Source organism: Rattus norvegicus, chromosome X (genome assembly GCF_036323735.1).
Source record: "Rattus norvegicus strain BN/NHsdMcwi chromosome X, GRCr8, whole genome shotgun sequence".
Taxonomy (NCBI): domain Eukaryota; kingdom Metazoa; phylum Chordata; class Mammalia; order Rodentia; family Muridae; genus Rattus; species Rattus norvegicus.
The window spans coordinates 99,015,331-99,031,113 of record NC_086039.1 but is presented as its reverse complement, the minus strand read 5'-3'; positions in this window follow the sequence as shown (position 1 = coordinate 99,031,113).

Here is a 15,783-nt window from a genome sequence, read left to right as displayed (position 1 = left end):
TTTTGGTGTTTATTTTCCTTCCAGTCAGTCTTGCTTATATTAAATATGTAGTTTTGTTTTAACATACCTATAACTATACAGCATGTTCCCATTTGCATTATTTTTCTATTTTACTGCATGTGCTTATCTTTAGTTTTTACCTGATCTTATTGCTCTGTTTATTGCCTTTATTCTCATCTCTAATGCTCAGACTCCTGTAATCAGAACATAGCAATGACTTTGGTTACTCCTACATCAGGCCCAGATTCTTACACATATATCTTTGATATCATTGAAATTACCACTACTCACTTCCATACCAGAAACAACCTAAGAAAGATCAATTTCATTAGCTCTTTTAAAAACGCGATCAACTTTGGGGAGGGATGAAAACTACTTTTATCTGTGCATATAAAGATGAATATTTAGAAAGCAGTTAGAAGTTATACAGGTTTAGGAAAGCAGCAGTAATTAGTTTTCCTCTCCCTTCCATGGTCTCAGTAGTCACATGTACTTAGCTAGTTTTATAATATCAAGCACTAATTCACTCCTATGAAGAAGACTTTTAGTTTAATTGGACAGTCGTTGCCTACTATCATCAAGATATAAATGAACCTCATGCATCTTTAAGGATATATTTCCATGCTGGTTATTGTGCTGGCTCCCAAGCATCATGGTGGTTAGGGCTGTTGTTTGCTTTCCTTCTTTAGCGGTTTAGTTTGTGAGTCATCTTCCAGTACTCTAATAGCTAGCACTCAGGGAAGACCCAGTCCCAATTTATACATCTACTTTCTGCCTCTGAAAAGAAAAGCTACCACCATGAAATCTCATCAGCATGGTTGCCTAAACAAAACATGAACAATCCCAACACCAGTGGACTAATCAATGAAATTAGGGAAAATATCAATAAGTCTTACCTTGAAATGAATAGAAACAAATACAAGCAGGCAAAACTGAAAGGATACGATAGTTTGTACTTATGTATTGATATGTGTGTGTGTGTGTGTGTGTGTGTGTGTGTGTGTGCGCGCGCGCGCGCGCGCGCTCGAGTGCATGTGTGCCTGAGTTGGAAGGAGGGTGTAAGGAATGGGAGGTGAAGGAGAGAGAAGACAGGGTAAATAGTGTCATTTTTAATATGAAGTAATCACTAAAACATTGATATATTAAAAGAGTCTTATTTATAGCTTTGAGTTACATTCACTAGCTCGTGTCGTTTATTTTCAACCTTTGAAACTCTGTTAGCTGGATTTATGTCACCTTGGTACAAGCTTGAGTAAACTGAAACGAGGCAACCTCGATTTTTAAAAATATGCCTCCATAAGATCAAGCTGTAGGCAAGCTTGTGAGGAATTTTCTTAATTAGTGATTGAGAGGGAGGATGTAGCCCTTTGTTGGTGGTGTCATCCCTGGGTTCGTGGTCCTGTGTTCCATTAGAAAGTCATCTGAGTACATGGCCTCTTCATCAGCTCCTATCTACAGGTTCCATCCATGTTTGAGTTCTTGTCCTGACTCCCCTTATTAATGAACACTGATAATGGAAGTGTAACCAAATAAACCCTTTTCTCTCAATTTGCTTTTGACCATGGTGTTTCATTACATCAGAAGTAACCCTAACTAAGACAGAAAAAAATATTTGTTCAATACTGGGTTGCAATTCAATGATGTCTTTAAAATAAAAATAATAAAATAGTATGTAATTTAAATTTTTATTTAGATATTTTATTTATTTACATTTCTAATGTTATCTCCTTTCCCCTCTGGAAACCCCGTATTCCACCCTCCCTCCCCCTGCTTCTATGAGTGTGCTCTTCCAACCACCCACAGACTCCCAACTCCCCACCCTGGCATTTCTCTACATTAGGGCATAAATCCTTCCAAGGACCAAGGGCTTCTCCTCCCATTGATGCCCGACAAAGCCATCCTCTGCTACATATGTGGCTAGTCCATAGTTCTTCCATGTGAACTCTTTGATCGGTGGTTTAGTCTCTGGGAGCTGTGGGGGTGTCTGGCTGGTTGATACTGTTGTTACTTCCTATGGGTTGCAAACCCCTTCAACTCCTACAGTCCTTTCTCTAACCCCACTATTGGGGACCCCGTTCTTAGTCCAATGGTTGGCTGAGGTCATCTGCCTCTGTATTTGTCAGGCTTTAGCAGAACCTCTCAGGAGACAGGTATACCAGGCTCCTATTAGCAAGTACTTTTTGGTATCAGCAATAGTGTCTGGGTTTGGTGTCTGGAGATGGGATTTATCCCCAGGTGGGACAGTCTCTGGATGGCCTTTCCATCAGTCTCTGCTCCATACTTTGTCTCTGTATTTCCTTCTTTGAGTATTTTGTTCCCCCTTTTAAGAAGGACTGAAGCATTCAAGATACAATTCACAGACCACATGAAGCTCAAGAAGAAGGAAGACCAAAAGCATATAAAAATCTTTTATACAATATTCTTGCTATACATAGTTTAAACAAAATAGTCCCGAGGCTCAAGTTTGCCCGTGGGGTGCGGCCTACGAGCTATCCGCGGCGGCCGAAATCATAATCTTATATCCAAATTTACTTTGAAGAAGTACTAGAACCTTATAGATAAAAATAACCCTGTGCCCACATAATAAGATTACAAACAAGTCAACTACCAGTAATGAAACTGAATTAGGAAATTCATGCTGCCTGAAACTAATTTTCAATTCTTCTAGAGAAATCCCAGTTTAGTATTCTGTTTCTTTTCCTCTCCGGTTCTTTATGCACTCTGGAAATAGGGTGATATTTCTAAAATAGCCATTTGATCAAGCAGGTAAAACATTCCCTGGAGTTGACATGCATGAATTACCCAGAAGTTCTACTCTCAAGCCTCAGAGCATTCTCCATAATGTAACCTTTGTAGGAATCCCTCCATACTTGATATTAGCACATTTTAAATGCTTTTTAAAGACTACACATGCTGGCATACACCAAAAATTATTCAGAACTCACATCTTTATGTTACTTTTCCATTTAATAATTTATTATGCACCTTTCCCAGACCTCAAAATCATTATTTCTAATGAATGTCTGGTATTTCCTTAAGTAGATGACATCATAGATTACCAAACAATTTTTCTGTCGACATCTTTTGGTTTTTCTCTTTTGTAATCTTGACTATATTTGTCATTGTAAATAACATACTTGTTTTTATGTTTCTATCTAAAGCAGAGCTTACAGAATGTACCATAATGTTTTAAGAATTATTGTAGTTCTTTGCAAACTACTTTTGCAAAGTATTTGAAAAATTTGGCTCCAATGCTATTGGAAAAGGAAGCCTGTTTTTATACAACTTTTCGGACACTAAGTATTTTTATTATTTTAAATAATTGCTAACATGATAAAATAATAATCATATATCATGACATTCTTTTGCTCACTTTATTCCACATGTAAGCACAAATATTTTACACACATTTGTGTACAAACTACCTGCAAAGTGACATATTTTTTGAAATTTGCAGAGTGTATCTCAAACATATTCTCATTTAATAGTTGATTTCCCTATTTTGTGACTGAATGGTTTTAACACACAAACACACATAAGTGCATACACACACAAATATATATATATATATGTATATATATATATATATATATATAGAGAGAGAGAGAGAGAGAGAGAGAGAGAGAGAGAGAAAGCAATATTGCATTTAGTAACACTTATTTGAAGTAATTTAAGCAGAAAGTATAAAGGAAAATATTTTCTTTTTTGTAATCAAAAGCACTGATACTAAAATGTGCTTCAAAATCACTTGGGGCTTTTGAACTGAAACTTTAAGTAGGGAGAGACCATCTGGGTAAGAAAGAGGACCCTTGGAACACTTTAATCTTAATGATTGCATTCACAAATGGAATCTGGGGAATGGATGTTTGTGTGTGACTAGGAATGAAAGGGGAAAAATAGAGAACTGAATAATTGAATTATAGTCTTAACTGTCGCCCAAATCAAGTCAGTGGCTTACCTAGAGTGTGAGCTGTTCATTTTATTTAAATTATGTCACAGGTCTCTGGGCTCTTTTTATATGTGTCATTGTCCTTTGCTATTAAAATTCATCACTAAGTATTTATTCAGCTCTTACATTTGACTGCTTAGTTTAGGCTCTCTCCTTCCCTGAATTAGCTAGGTGTCAGTGGTACATCCTATGATAATAGAGAGATAGAAAACAGCGGGGTAAGGGACTTTTAAGACACTTAATTGAATGTTTGACATGTATTCTAGGCATGTGACAGGTAATAATTAAGTCTGCTTAATTAGTTTTTGAATATTGGGATGAGGAATAGTAGCAAAATTGAATAGTACTAATGAAAGTCTGAATTACTATAATCAAAACATTCTTTTCTTTGCACCAGGTAAAAGACTTTCACATAATAAGTGCATTGCCTTTCTTTATATATAAGAGAAATAAGAGTTGAATTGCCACGGTGATTAAACCCAAAGTTCTGTCCTAATTCTTATAATTAAAAGTATTCTGTAGTGTTAGCAAAGAACTTAAGAAATAAGGGTGGAATTTCTCACATAAAAGAAAAATTGCATGGTACAGCAAATAGTATTTCAGATACATTGTTGTGGAAATTTAATAATTTGACAGATATGGTTGACATTGCATATATGAGGTAAAATAATAATGTTACTAAAGTAAATAAATCTGTAAAAAAATCTTACTATATAAATCATATATTATACATTTGTTTTCTGAAACTACCAATAGTTTATATTAGGACAAAGACTCCCCCAATTTATTGTCTCTTAAATTCAAATTTATTAACTCAAACTCTTTGGATTCTACTAAATTAGATTACATAAATGTAACATGACTACATCTGATATATGTTGATATCTTCATCTCAAATAATATTACCAATGCGTTATCCAGAATTTGGGTCTTTTCAATGGAATTTAATAGCCATCAGAGTGAACCACCAAACTTCAATAAATTTCCCATTGTTTTGTTTCTTTCTCCATTACTCATTTGTGTCTATAGTTTCCTTTTCCAAAGCCAAACAGCTGGGGCTTCCTTCACTATTAAAAAGTAGTAACCGCCAAACTTCAGTTTTAAAAATTGCAAAATTGACAGAATCCTCAAGGGGGGCTTTCGTCCAGAGCATGTGGAATTTGAAAGGAAAAGCAGATGGAGTCCAGGAGAAAGACAGCTTGGTGATGATGATTTTAATTATTAACTGAAAATCAAGTGAGGTACACTGAAGGGAGAAATTATTTGGGAAGCTGTTATAGAGACACAGGGAAAGGAAAGTTGCTGTGCACCAGCCTAGCCTTCCTTAAGCAGAAGCCATGTAGGCAAAAACCATAGTGCTTTAAGTGCCCTGAAGCCGAAGGACAATAGATGCATGGACCATTCTGATTAGTGATGGCAGGAGACACAGATGGCTGGTTAACCCGTTAGGTGATCAGAAAGCAGGGCCACCAGGGAATATGTGGCCTCTTCATACAGCAGGACCCAGACAGGTGGCAGACAGCTTGAGCTGGGTTCTTTGTGTTTGATTTCTGACCTTATTTAAAATGACAGTTTTAAAAATGCCTATTAGGCCCTTACTTAAGCTTTTGTTGTTAATGCTGTTTTGTGCTTCTTTTAGCCCAAGGTTGGTAAATGGCAATACTATATCCAGAAGCACATTATCAATTTTGCCTTAGTATTTTAAGTTTTGTTTTAAAATGTATTTATTCTGGTTGGGGATTTAGCTCAGTGGTAGAGCGCTTGCCTTGCAAGAGCAAGGCCCTAGCAAGGCCCTGGGTTCGGTCCCCAGCTCCGAAAAAAAAATAAAAAAAAATAAAATGTATTTATTCTAATTTACATTTTTTCATAGAGTATAGTTTGATCATATTCTTCTTCCTCAACTCATCCCAGTTCCTACCCACCTCCCTACCCACCCAACCTCATGTGCCCTACTTCCCTCCCTCACCGCTGCCATCCCCTCCCTCCCTCTCTTTCAAAAATGTGAAATAAATTAAAATGAACTTTAAAAATACAATAGTACCAAAACAAAATAGTGTACAAACAAAAACCAATAACCAGAAACAAAACCTTTGATTTTTGTGTTGGGCAATACTCTTGCACATGAGGCCTGTCCCTAAGTATGACTGATATACCCAGTGATATTCCATTGGAGAAAACTGATTTTCCCTTTCACAGCAGGTATCAAATTGAAAAGACCTTCCTGGTAAGAGATAAGACTTTCTGTCTAGTTTCCCTTTTCAGTGTCAGGAGTTTGTCTGATTTAAACCTGTGCAGATTCTTATGCATGCTGCCACAGACTGGTTGTGTCTGGAAGATGTCGTTCCCTTGGAGTTATCCACCAACTCTGGCTCTTACAATCTTCCTGTGGCCTCTTTTGCATAGATCCCTGAGTCTTGAGGGGAGGGGTTTGATGAAGTCATCCTATTTAGATGCTCCAAAGTGCTCCAAAGCTGCACATTCTCCAGCTGTATTTGTATTAATTTCAATCTATTGCAAGAAAAATCTTCCCTGATGAGGGTTGAATGATACTTTTTCTATTGGTATAGCAATATTCCATTAGGAGTCATTTTGTTGCTATGTACCTTTAGCAGAATAATAGTAATAGGTTTTTGTCCAGGGCCTATAACCTACCTATTTTCTGGGTTTTAGTAAGGTTAGCACTATCAGAATATCAGATCCACTTCATGGAATAGGTATTAAATCTAATAAAAAATAGTTGGGTACTCCATTAACATTTGTGTCTCTATTGTGTCCACATATCTTGAAGGCAGGCTAAGGTTGTAAATCACAGGACTTGTAAATAATTAATTTTTTTTCTTCCAGTAGCATGTGAAGTAATTACTAATACTATGCCCACTGGTATATAAACATGAAGCTTCTAGTTTGACACCTGCTTGAATCCTCTATATAATGTCATATGCTGCTTCAGAAAGATAGGCTATGACTTTACTATCAGGATAGGAAGAGTAACCTATGCCTTGGCAATGCTCTGTATTGTTTAGGGTGTTCTATAAAAAGCATTTTGACCAAGAACTTGGACAATCTCTAACCCATTCCTTGCATTAAGATTTTATTTAGTAACATAAGATACCTAGTTTTCTCCTCAGTTATACACTGTCTCAATTTAAATTTCTCTCTTATATGTATATGGTTCATGAAGTTGCTAAGGTAGAAGGGTCCACATAGCATTTGAAAAAGCCATTAAAGTTACTAGTTTCTCCCCATATTCTTTCCTTTACCGGACTTTAAAATTTCCATCTCCATTTAATCCTCTCATTCTACTTTCCCCTTTGCATTTTTATAATGCTATTCTGTATTTTCCCATCATCGTATGATCCTCTCCTACATATCTCAAACCCTATATGAAGTTCTTTACTAATCACTTAACTACTTGAAACTACTTCAGCTTGAAACACTGGTAAATGAGAATAGTATATACAGAAGTATAATTTCATTATATTCTTTGACATTTTAGTCTTCCTTATTTCTTGAGGCAACCTGAGCTGTGGCCTCTCTCTAAAACTATGCAAAGGAAAATTTCCAAATGTGACCCCTTGAATCTTCCTTTAGGTACACTGGCCACTCATCCAGAAATCTCATCCAAGTCGCTTTCATATGAGGCATTGCATGAGCTTGATTCTGTACATGTGTGAGACTGGATGTTATCAAAATCAAATGTAATGGTGGTGGATTTGGTAGTTGAAAGCACCTGTTGTAGCTTGTTTTATATACTATTTGAAAAACATTAAAAAGCTCTAAGGAATATTATCCTTGAAAGGCCAACACTGGAGAAGCTGATGTGTAAGATATGTAGATAACCTATGCATTGCTCTAGGTGTTTTTGGATTTGTAGTTAATCTGATTGCTGCAGCTGCTTAGTTTTGCATTCAAGCAAAAACAATTTTAAATGCTGTAAAATAAAGCAGGGTTTGTTTTTGTTCTGTAGATACAAGAAACCCGATTTCCAATCTGAACTTGCTAGTTCATATCAGATTCTTTTGACACAATATTTAACTGTTTCAGAAGAATATGTTATAACCTTTGCTCTCCTTACAATAGAAGAAAAGGTAAAAGGTGTTTGAAAGAGATGTCTTAGATACTAACTAAACAGGGTCAATTTCGGGCCAGGAATTCTGTAAGGCTTTTCTAAAATGTTTGTTCTTTTGAGATCAGAAAAATATTAAGAATTACCAAGAGGGAACAAAAAGAGCAAAGTTAAACATGATCCCCAGATTCTCACTCTGCAGCTGTACATTGGAAAATGGGTTTTCAGTTCTTTGAAAAATGATGGGACAAATAGAGCAGAGGTTTTTAAATACATGTATATATCCTGAAATAGTAGTAGTAGTAGTAGTAATAATGATAATAAATAATTTCAAGTGCAATTCTTACTAAAAGTCATCAATTTTACTGATGCTCCCTATCATTTAATTACTGACCATTTGAGGGCTTGAAATAAAGGGCAGAGTTTCCCAACTCTGACTGATTCATATGCTATCATATTGAAACTATAAATGCAGGAGCTCCGATCTGTAAGGCACAGTTTTATAAAAATAAGGAGACTTCTGGAGACTGCCAGATACTTAATTTAATTTCCTTTTTACTGTTTTATTTATTTGGATATTATGTGCATGAGCTCTTGCCGACATATATGTATGTGCGTGAAATGCATGCCTAGTACCATTAGACCACAAAAGATACTTGGGAATGGAGATATAGATGGCTATGAGCCATTGTGTAGATATTGGAAACTTAATTCTGTGTTTTCTGCAAGAGCAGAAATTTCACTTAACCTCTAACAATCTTTCTACACCTTAATTTTTATCCCAATATTTTCTAGTGTATTTTGTATGCTCTGACTGTACTGCTGGTATTTTTCATGTGTAAGAATACTCTGGTTAGACAAAAATATGTAGAATTACTTTTTAAATCACTATCTGGAAATATTGTCAAAGAAGACAATTGTTCGGATGGGTCTGCAGCAAATTATATTCCTGTATGTGAATCTCCCCATATTATTGTCCCATTTGAGGTGGAGGTTGGAAAATACAAACGAGCCAGTATATCTGATGTGGGCCCATTTCTTATAAGTTGTCCTTTTTCCATTATATATATATATATATATATATATATATATATATATATATATATATATATATGTCTATTAGCCTCTTTCTGTCTTTTCTATGAAGGAATTAATCACAGAGATGAAGATTATCTAATTTCTTCCACCAAGACTCCACTTTCATATTAGCACATTGAGAAATTTGTTTAAAAATATAACGTTGGGAGAATCCAAATATTCAAACAAAACTGTTCCATTACTCAGGAGTGTGTATGATCTGAGCAGCCAAGTGTTTTCTAATTCCCTGCCTGAAGCTGACTCATTGTCCTAGTTCAATTTCTATTGCTATGATAAAGACTGACAGGACCTTCTAGTCTCCATTAGTGCCCCTGTGTAAGTCTACTGCAGAGTTATCTGTATCAAAATCACGCGCAGAGAGAGCTGGTCTCCCAGGAGTATTGTCACTCCTGAGATCACAGGTGAGACCAACACTCTTGCTCCAATTACTGTCCAAAGAAGGACCCATCAGGAGACTACAGGGCATAGGAATTGTGGAGCAACCTGCAACAGAATCCTTCGGGTTTCCATCAGTCCCAGAAAGACAACCCTGTGACAGAGCTCTCCACACCAAAATCCTGCCTGGAGAGAACTGGTCTCCTAGGAGTGCTGACAGACCTAATATCAAAGGCTCACAGGCTCACAGGAGGGATAGGTTTCAATAAGAGACAGCAAGAACAATGAACATCAGAGATAACTAGATGGAAAGACGGCAAGCATGAGATAATGAGGAACAGAAACCAAGGCTACATGGCATCATCAGAACCCAGTTCTATCATTACAGCAATTACTTGATACCTCAACAGACCAGAAAAGCAAGATTCTGATTTAAATCACATCTCATGATGATGATATGGGACTTTAAGACGGACATAAATAACTCCCTTAAACAAATACAGAAGAACACAGGAAAAACTGGTAGAAGCCCTTAAACAGGAAACACAAAACATCCATAAAGCATTACAGAAAAAATGCAACCCAACAGGTGGAAGGAATTGAACAAAACCATCCTGAATCTAAAAATGAAAATTGGAAAAATAAGAAATCACAAAAGGGGACAATATCGGAGTTAGAAAACCTAGGCAAAAAAATCAGGATTCAAGCATCACCAACAGAGTACCAGAGATAGAAGAGAGAATCTCAGGTGCAGATGATACCATAGAAAACATTGATACAAAAGTCAAAGAAAATGCAAAATGGCAAAAGCACCTAATCTAAAGCATCCAGGAAATCCAGAACACAATGAGAAGACAAAACCCTAGGGTTTATAGGTATAGAAGAGAATAAAGACTCCTAAATTAAAGGGCTAATAAATATCTTCCACAAAATAACAGAAGAAAACTTCCCTAACCTAAGGAAAGATGCCAATAAATCTACAAGAAGCCCACAGAATTCCAAATAGACGGGACCAGAAAAACTTCTTCCCTTCACATATTAATCAAAACAGCAAATGCACAAAACAAAGAAAGAATATTAAAAGCAGTAAGGGAAAAAGATCAGATAACATACAAAGGCAGACCTATCAGAATTACACCAGACTTCTCATAAGAGACTATGAAAGCCAGAAGATCCTGGGCCCATGTTATACAGATTCTAAAAGAACACAAATGCTAGCCCAGGCTACTATATCCAGCAAGACTCTCAATTAACATAGATGGAGAAACCAACATATTCCATGACAAAACCAAATTTACACAATATATTTCTACAAATCCAGTCCTACATAGGATAATAGATGGAAATCTACAGTACAAGGAGGGAAAGTACACTCTAGGAAAAGCAAGAAATTAATCTTCTTTCAACAAACCCAAAGACAGTAGCCACAAAACATAATTCTACCTCTAACAACAAAAAAAAAATGGAAGTAACAATCACCATTCCTCAATATTGCTTAACATCAATGAACGTATTTCCTTAATAAAAAGACATAAACTAACAGACTGGATACATAAAGAGGGCCCAGCATTTTGCTACATACAGAAAACACATCACAGTGACAAATACAGAAACTATCTCAGAGTAAAAAGTTGGAAAATTTTTTTCCAAGCAAATGTTCCCAAGAAACAAGCAGGAATGGCCATTCAAATATTGAATAAAATTGACTTTGAAACAAAAGTTATCATAAAAGTTAAGAAAGGCCAGTTTATACACATCAAAGGAAAAATCTGCAAAAGTGAACTCTCAATTCTTACCATCTATGCTCCAAATGCAAGGGTACCCACAATGATAAAAGCAACTCTGCTAAAGCTCAAACCACACATTTCACCTCACAAAATAATAGGGGGAGCCTTTAATGTCCCAGTCTCATCAATGGACAGATCATGGAAACAGAAACTAAACAGACACAGAGAAACTAACAGAATTTATGAACTAAATGGCTTTAACAGATATCTGTAGAACATTTTATCTGAAACAAATGAATATGCCTTCTTCTCAGCACCTCATGGTTCCTTCTCCAAAGTTGACTATATAATTGGTCAAAAAACAGAACTGAACAAATAAAAAGATTGAAAGAATCCCATGCATCCTCTCAGATCACCACAGACTCAGGCTTCTCTTCAACAGCAACAAACACAACAGAAAGCCCATGTACACATAGAAGCTATAGACTACTCAATGAAAACTTGGTCAAGGAAAAAAGAAAGAAAGAAATTAAAAACTTTTTAGAATTTATTTAAAATGACGGCACAAACATAGCAAAACTTATGGGACACAATGAAAGTATGCTAAGAGATAAGGTTATAGCTCTTAGTGCCTCCAAAAAGAAACTGCAGAGAACATACTCTCTCAGTGTGACTGTACACATGAAAACTCTACAACATAAAAAAGCAAATATATCCAAAAGGAGTAGATGGCAAGAAATAATCAAACTTGGGCTTAGAATCAATGATGTAGAAAGAAAAGGAACTATATAAAACCAGGAGATGGTTTTTTGAGAAAATCACCAAGATAGTTACGCCTTTAGCCAGACTAACGATAGGGAACAGAAAGAGAATAATCATATATTAAAAGGGAGACCTAACCAAAGAAACCAAGGAAATTAAAAAAAAAAATCATCAGATCTTACTACAAAAATCTATACTCAAGAAAAACTGGAAAATCTGACAATAAATAAACAATTTTCTAGCCAGATACCAAATACCAAATTTAAATATGGATCAGATAAACAATCTTAAAGGTACTATAACCACTAAAGAAATTGAAGCAGTCTGAGAGACAGACCCAACCGCCTGGTCAGGTGGGCACTCCTGAGGCTGCAGAGAAGAAGAGACCAACAACACTGCTCACCCCTGCCCACATCCCTGGCCCAAGAGGAAACTGTATAAGGCCTCTGGGCTCCCGTGGGGGAGGGCCCAGGAGCAGCAGGACACCTGCCTGAGACACCACCGGAACCTGAAAGAAACAGACCGGATAAACAGTTCTCTGCACCCAAATCCCGTGGGATGGAGAGCTAAACCTTCAGAGAGGCAGACAAGTCTGGGAAACCAGAAGAGACTGCTCCCTGCACACATATCTCGGACGCCAGAGGAAAAAGCCAAAGACCATCTGGAACCCTGGTGCACTGAAGCTCCCGGAAGGGGCGGCACAGGTCTTCCTGGTTGCTGCCGCTGCAGAGAGCCCCTGGGCAGCACCCCACGAGCGAACCTGAGCCTAGGGACCACAGGTAAGACCAAATTTTCTGCTGCAAGAAAGCTGCCTAGTGAACTCAAGACACAGGCCCACAGGAACAGCTGAAGACCTGTAGAGAGGAAAAACTACACGCCCGAAAGCAGAACACTCTGTCCCCATAACTGACTGAAAGAGAGGAAAACAGGTCTACAGCACTCCTGACACACAGGCTTATAGGACAGTCTAGCCACTGTCAGAAATAGCAGAACAAAGTAACACTAGAGATAATCTGATGGGGAGAGGCAAGCGCAGGAACCCAAGCAACAGAAACCAAGACTACATGCCATCATCGGAGCCCAATTCTCCCACCAAAACAAACATGGAATATTCAAACACACCAGAAAACAAGATCTAGTTTCAAAATCATATTTGATCATGATGCTGGAGGACTTCAAGAAAGACATGAACACACTTAGGGAAACACAGGAAAACATTAATAAACAAGTAGAAGCCTACAGAGAGGAATCGCAAAAATCCCTGAAAGAATTCCAGGAAAACACAATCAAACAGTTGAAGGAATTAAAAATGGAAATAGAAGCAATCAAGAAAGAACACATGGAAACAACCCTGGATATAGAAAACCAAAAGAAGAGACAAGGAGCTGTAGATACAAGCTTCACCAACAGAATACAAGAGATGGAAGAGAGAATCTCAGGAGCAGAAGATTCCATAGAAATCATTGACTCAACTGTCAAAGATAATGTAAAGCGGAAAAAGCTACTGGTCCAAACCATACAGGAAATCCAGGAATCAATGAGAAGATCAAACCTAAGGATAATAGGTATAGAAGAGAGTGAAGACTCCCAGCTCAAAGGACCAGTAAATATCTTCAACAAAATCATAGAAGAAAACTTCCCTAACCTAAAAAAAGAGATACCCATAGGCATACAAGAAGCCTACAGAACTCCAAATAGATTGGACCAGAAAAGAAACACCTCCCGTCACATAATTGTCAAAACACCAAACGCACAAAATAAAGAAAGAATATTAAAAGCAGTAAGGGAAAAAGGTCAAGTAACATATAAAGGGAGACCTATCAAAATCACACCAGACTTCTCGCCAGAAACTATGAAGGCCAGAAGATCCTGGACTGATGTCATACAGACCCTAAGAGAACACAAATGCCAGCCCAGGTTACTGTATCCAGCAAAACTCTCAATTAACATTGATGGAGAAACCAACATATTCCATGACAAAACCAAATTTACACAATATCTTTCTACAAATCCAGCACTACAAAGGATAATAAATGGTAAAGCCCAACATAAGGAGGCAAGCTATACCCTAGAAGAAGCAAGAAACTAATCGTCTTGGCAACAAAACAAAGAGAATGAAAGCACACAAACATAACCTCACATCCAAATATGAATATAAAGGGAAACAATAATCACTATTCCTTAATATCTCTCAATATCAATGGCCTCAACTCCCCAATAAAAAGACATAGATTAACAAACTGGATACGCAACGAGGACCCTGCATTCTGCTGCCTACAGGAAACACACCTCAGAGACAAAGACAGACACTACCTCAGAGTGAAAGGCTGGAAAACAACTTTCCAAGCAAATGGTCAGAAGAAGCAAGCTGGAGTAGCCATTCTAATATCAAATAAAATCAATTTCCAACTAAAAGTCATCAAAAAAGATAAGGAAGGACACTTCATATTCATCAAAGGAAAAATCCACCAAGATGAACTCTCAATCCTAAATATCTATGCCCCAAATACAAGGGCACCTACATACATAAAAGAAACCTTACTAAAGCTCAAAACACACATTGCACCTCACACAATAATCGTGGGAGATTTCAACACCCCACTCTCATCAATGGACAGATCATGGAAACAGAAATTAAACAGTGATGTCGACAGACTAAGAGAAGTCATGAGCCAAATGGACTTAACAGATATTTATAGAACATTCCATCCTAAAGCAAAAGGATATACCTTCTTCTCAGCTCCTCATGGCACTTTCTCCAAAATTGACCATATAATTGGTGAAAAAACGGGCCTCAACAGGTACAGAAAGATAGAAATAATCCCATGCGTGCTATCGGACCACCACGGCCTAAAACTGGTCTTCAATAACAATGAGGGAAGAATGCCCACATATACGTGGAAATTGAACAATGCTCTACTCAATGATAACCTGGTCAAGGAAGAAATAAAGAAAGAAATTAAAAACTTTTTAGAATTTAATGAAAATGAAGATACAACATACCCAAACTTATGGGACACAATGAAAGCTGTGCTAAGAGGAAAACTCATAGCGCTGAGTGCCTGCAGAAAGAAACAGGAAAGAGCATATGTCAGCAGCTTGACAGCACATCTAAAAGCTCTAGAACAAAAAGAAGCAAATACACCCAGGAGGAGTAGAAGGCAGGAAATAATCAAACTCAGAGCTGAAATCAACCAAGTAGAAACAAAAAGGACCATAGAAAGAATCAACAGAACCAAAAGTTGGTTCTTTGAGAAAATCAACAAGATAGATAAACCCTTAGCCAGACTAACGAGAGGACACAGAGAGTGCGTCCAAATTAACAAAATCAGAAATGAAAAGGGAGACATAACTACAGATTCAGAGGAAATTCAAAAAATCATCAGATCTTACTATAAAAACCTATATTCAACAAAATTTGAAAATCTTCAGGAAATGGACAATTTCCTAGACAGATACCAGGTATCGAAGTTAAATCAGGAACAGATAAACCAGTTAAACAACCCATAACTCCTAAGGAAATAGAAGCAGTCATTAAAGGTCTCCCAACCAAAAAGAGCCCAGGTCCAGACGGGTTTAGTGCAGAATTCTATCAAACCTTCATAGAAGACCTCATACCAATATTATCCAAACTATTCCACAAAATTGAAACAGATGGAGCCCTACCGAATTCCTTCTACGAAGCCACAATTACTCTTATACCTAAACCACACAAAGACACAACAAAGAAAGAGAACTTCAGACCAATTTCCCTTATGAATATCGACGCAAAAATACTCAATAAAATTCTGGCAAACCGAATTCAA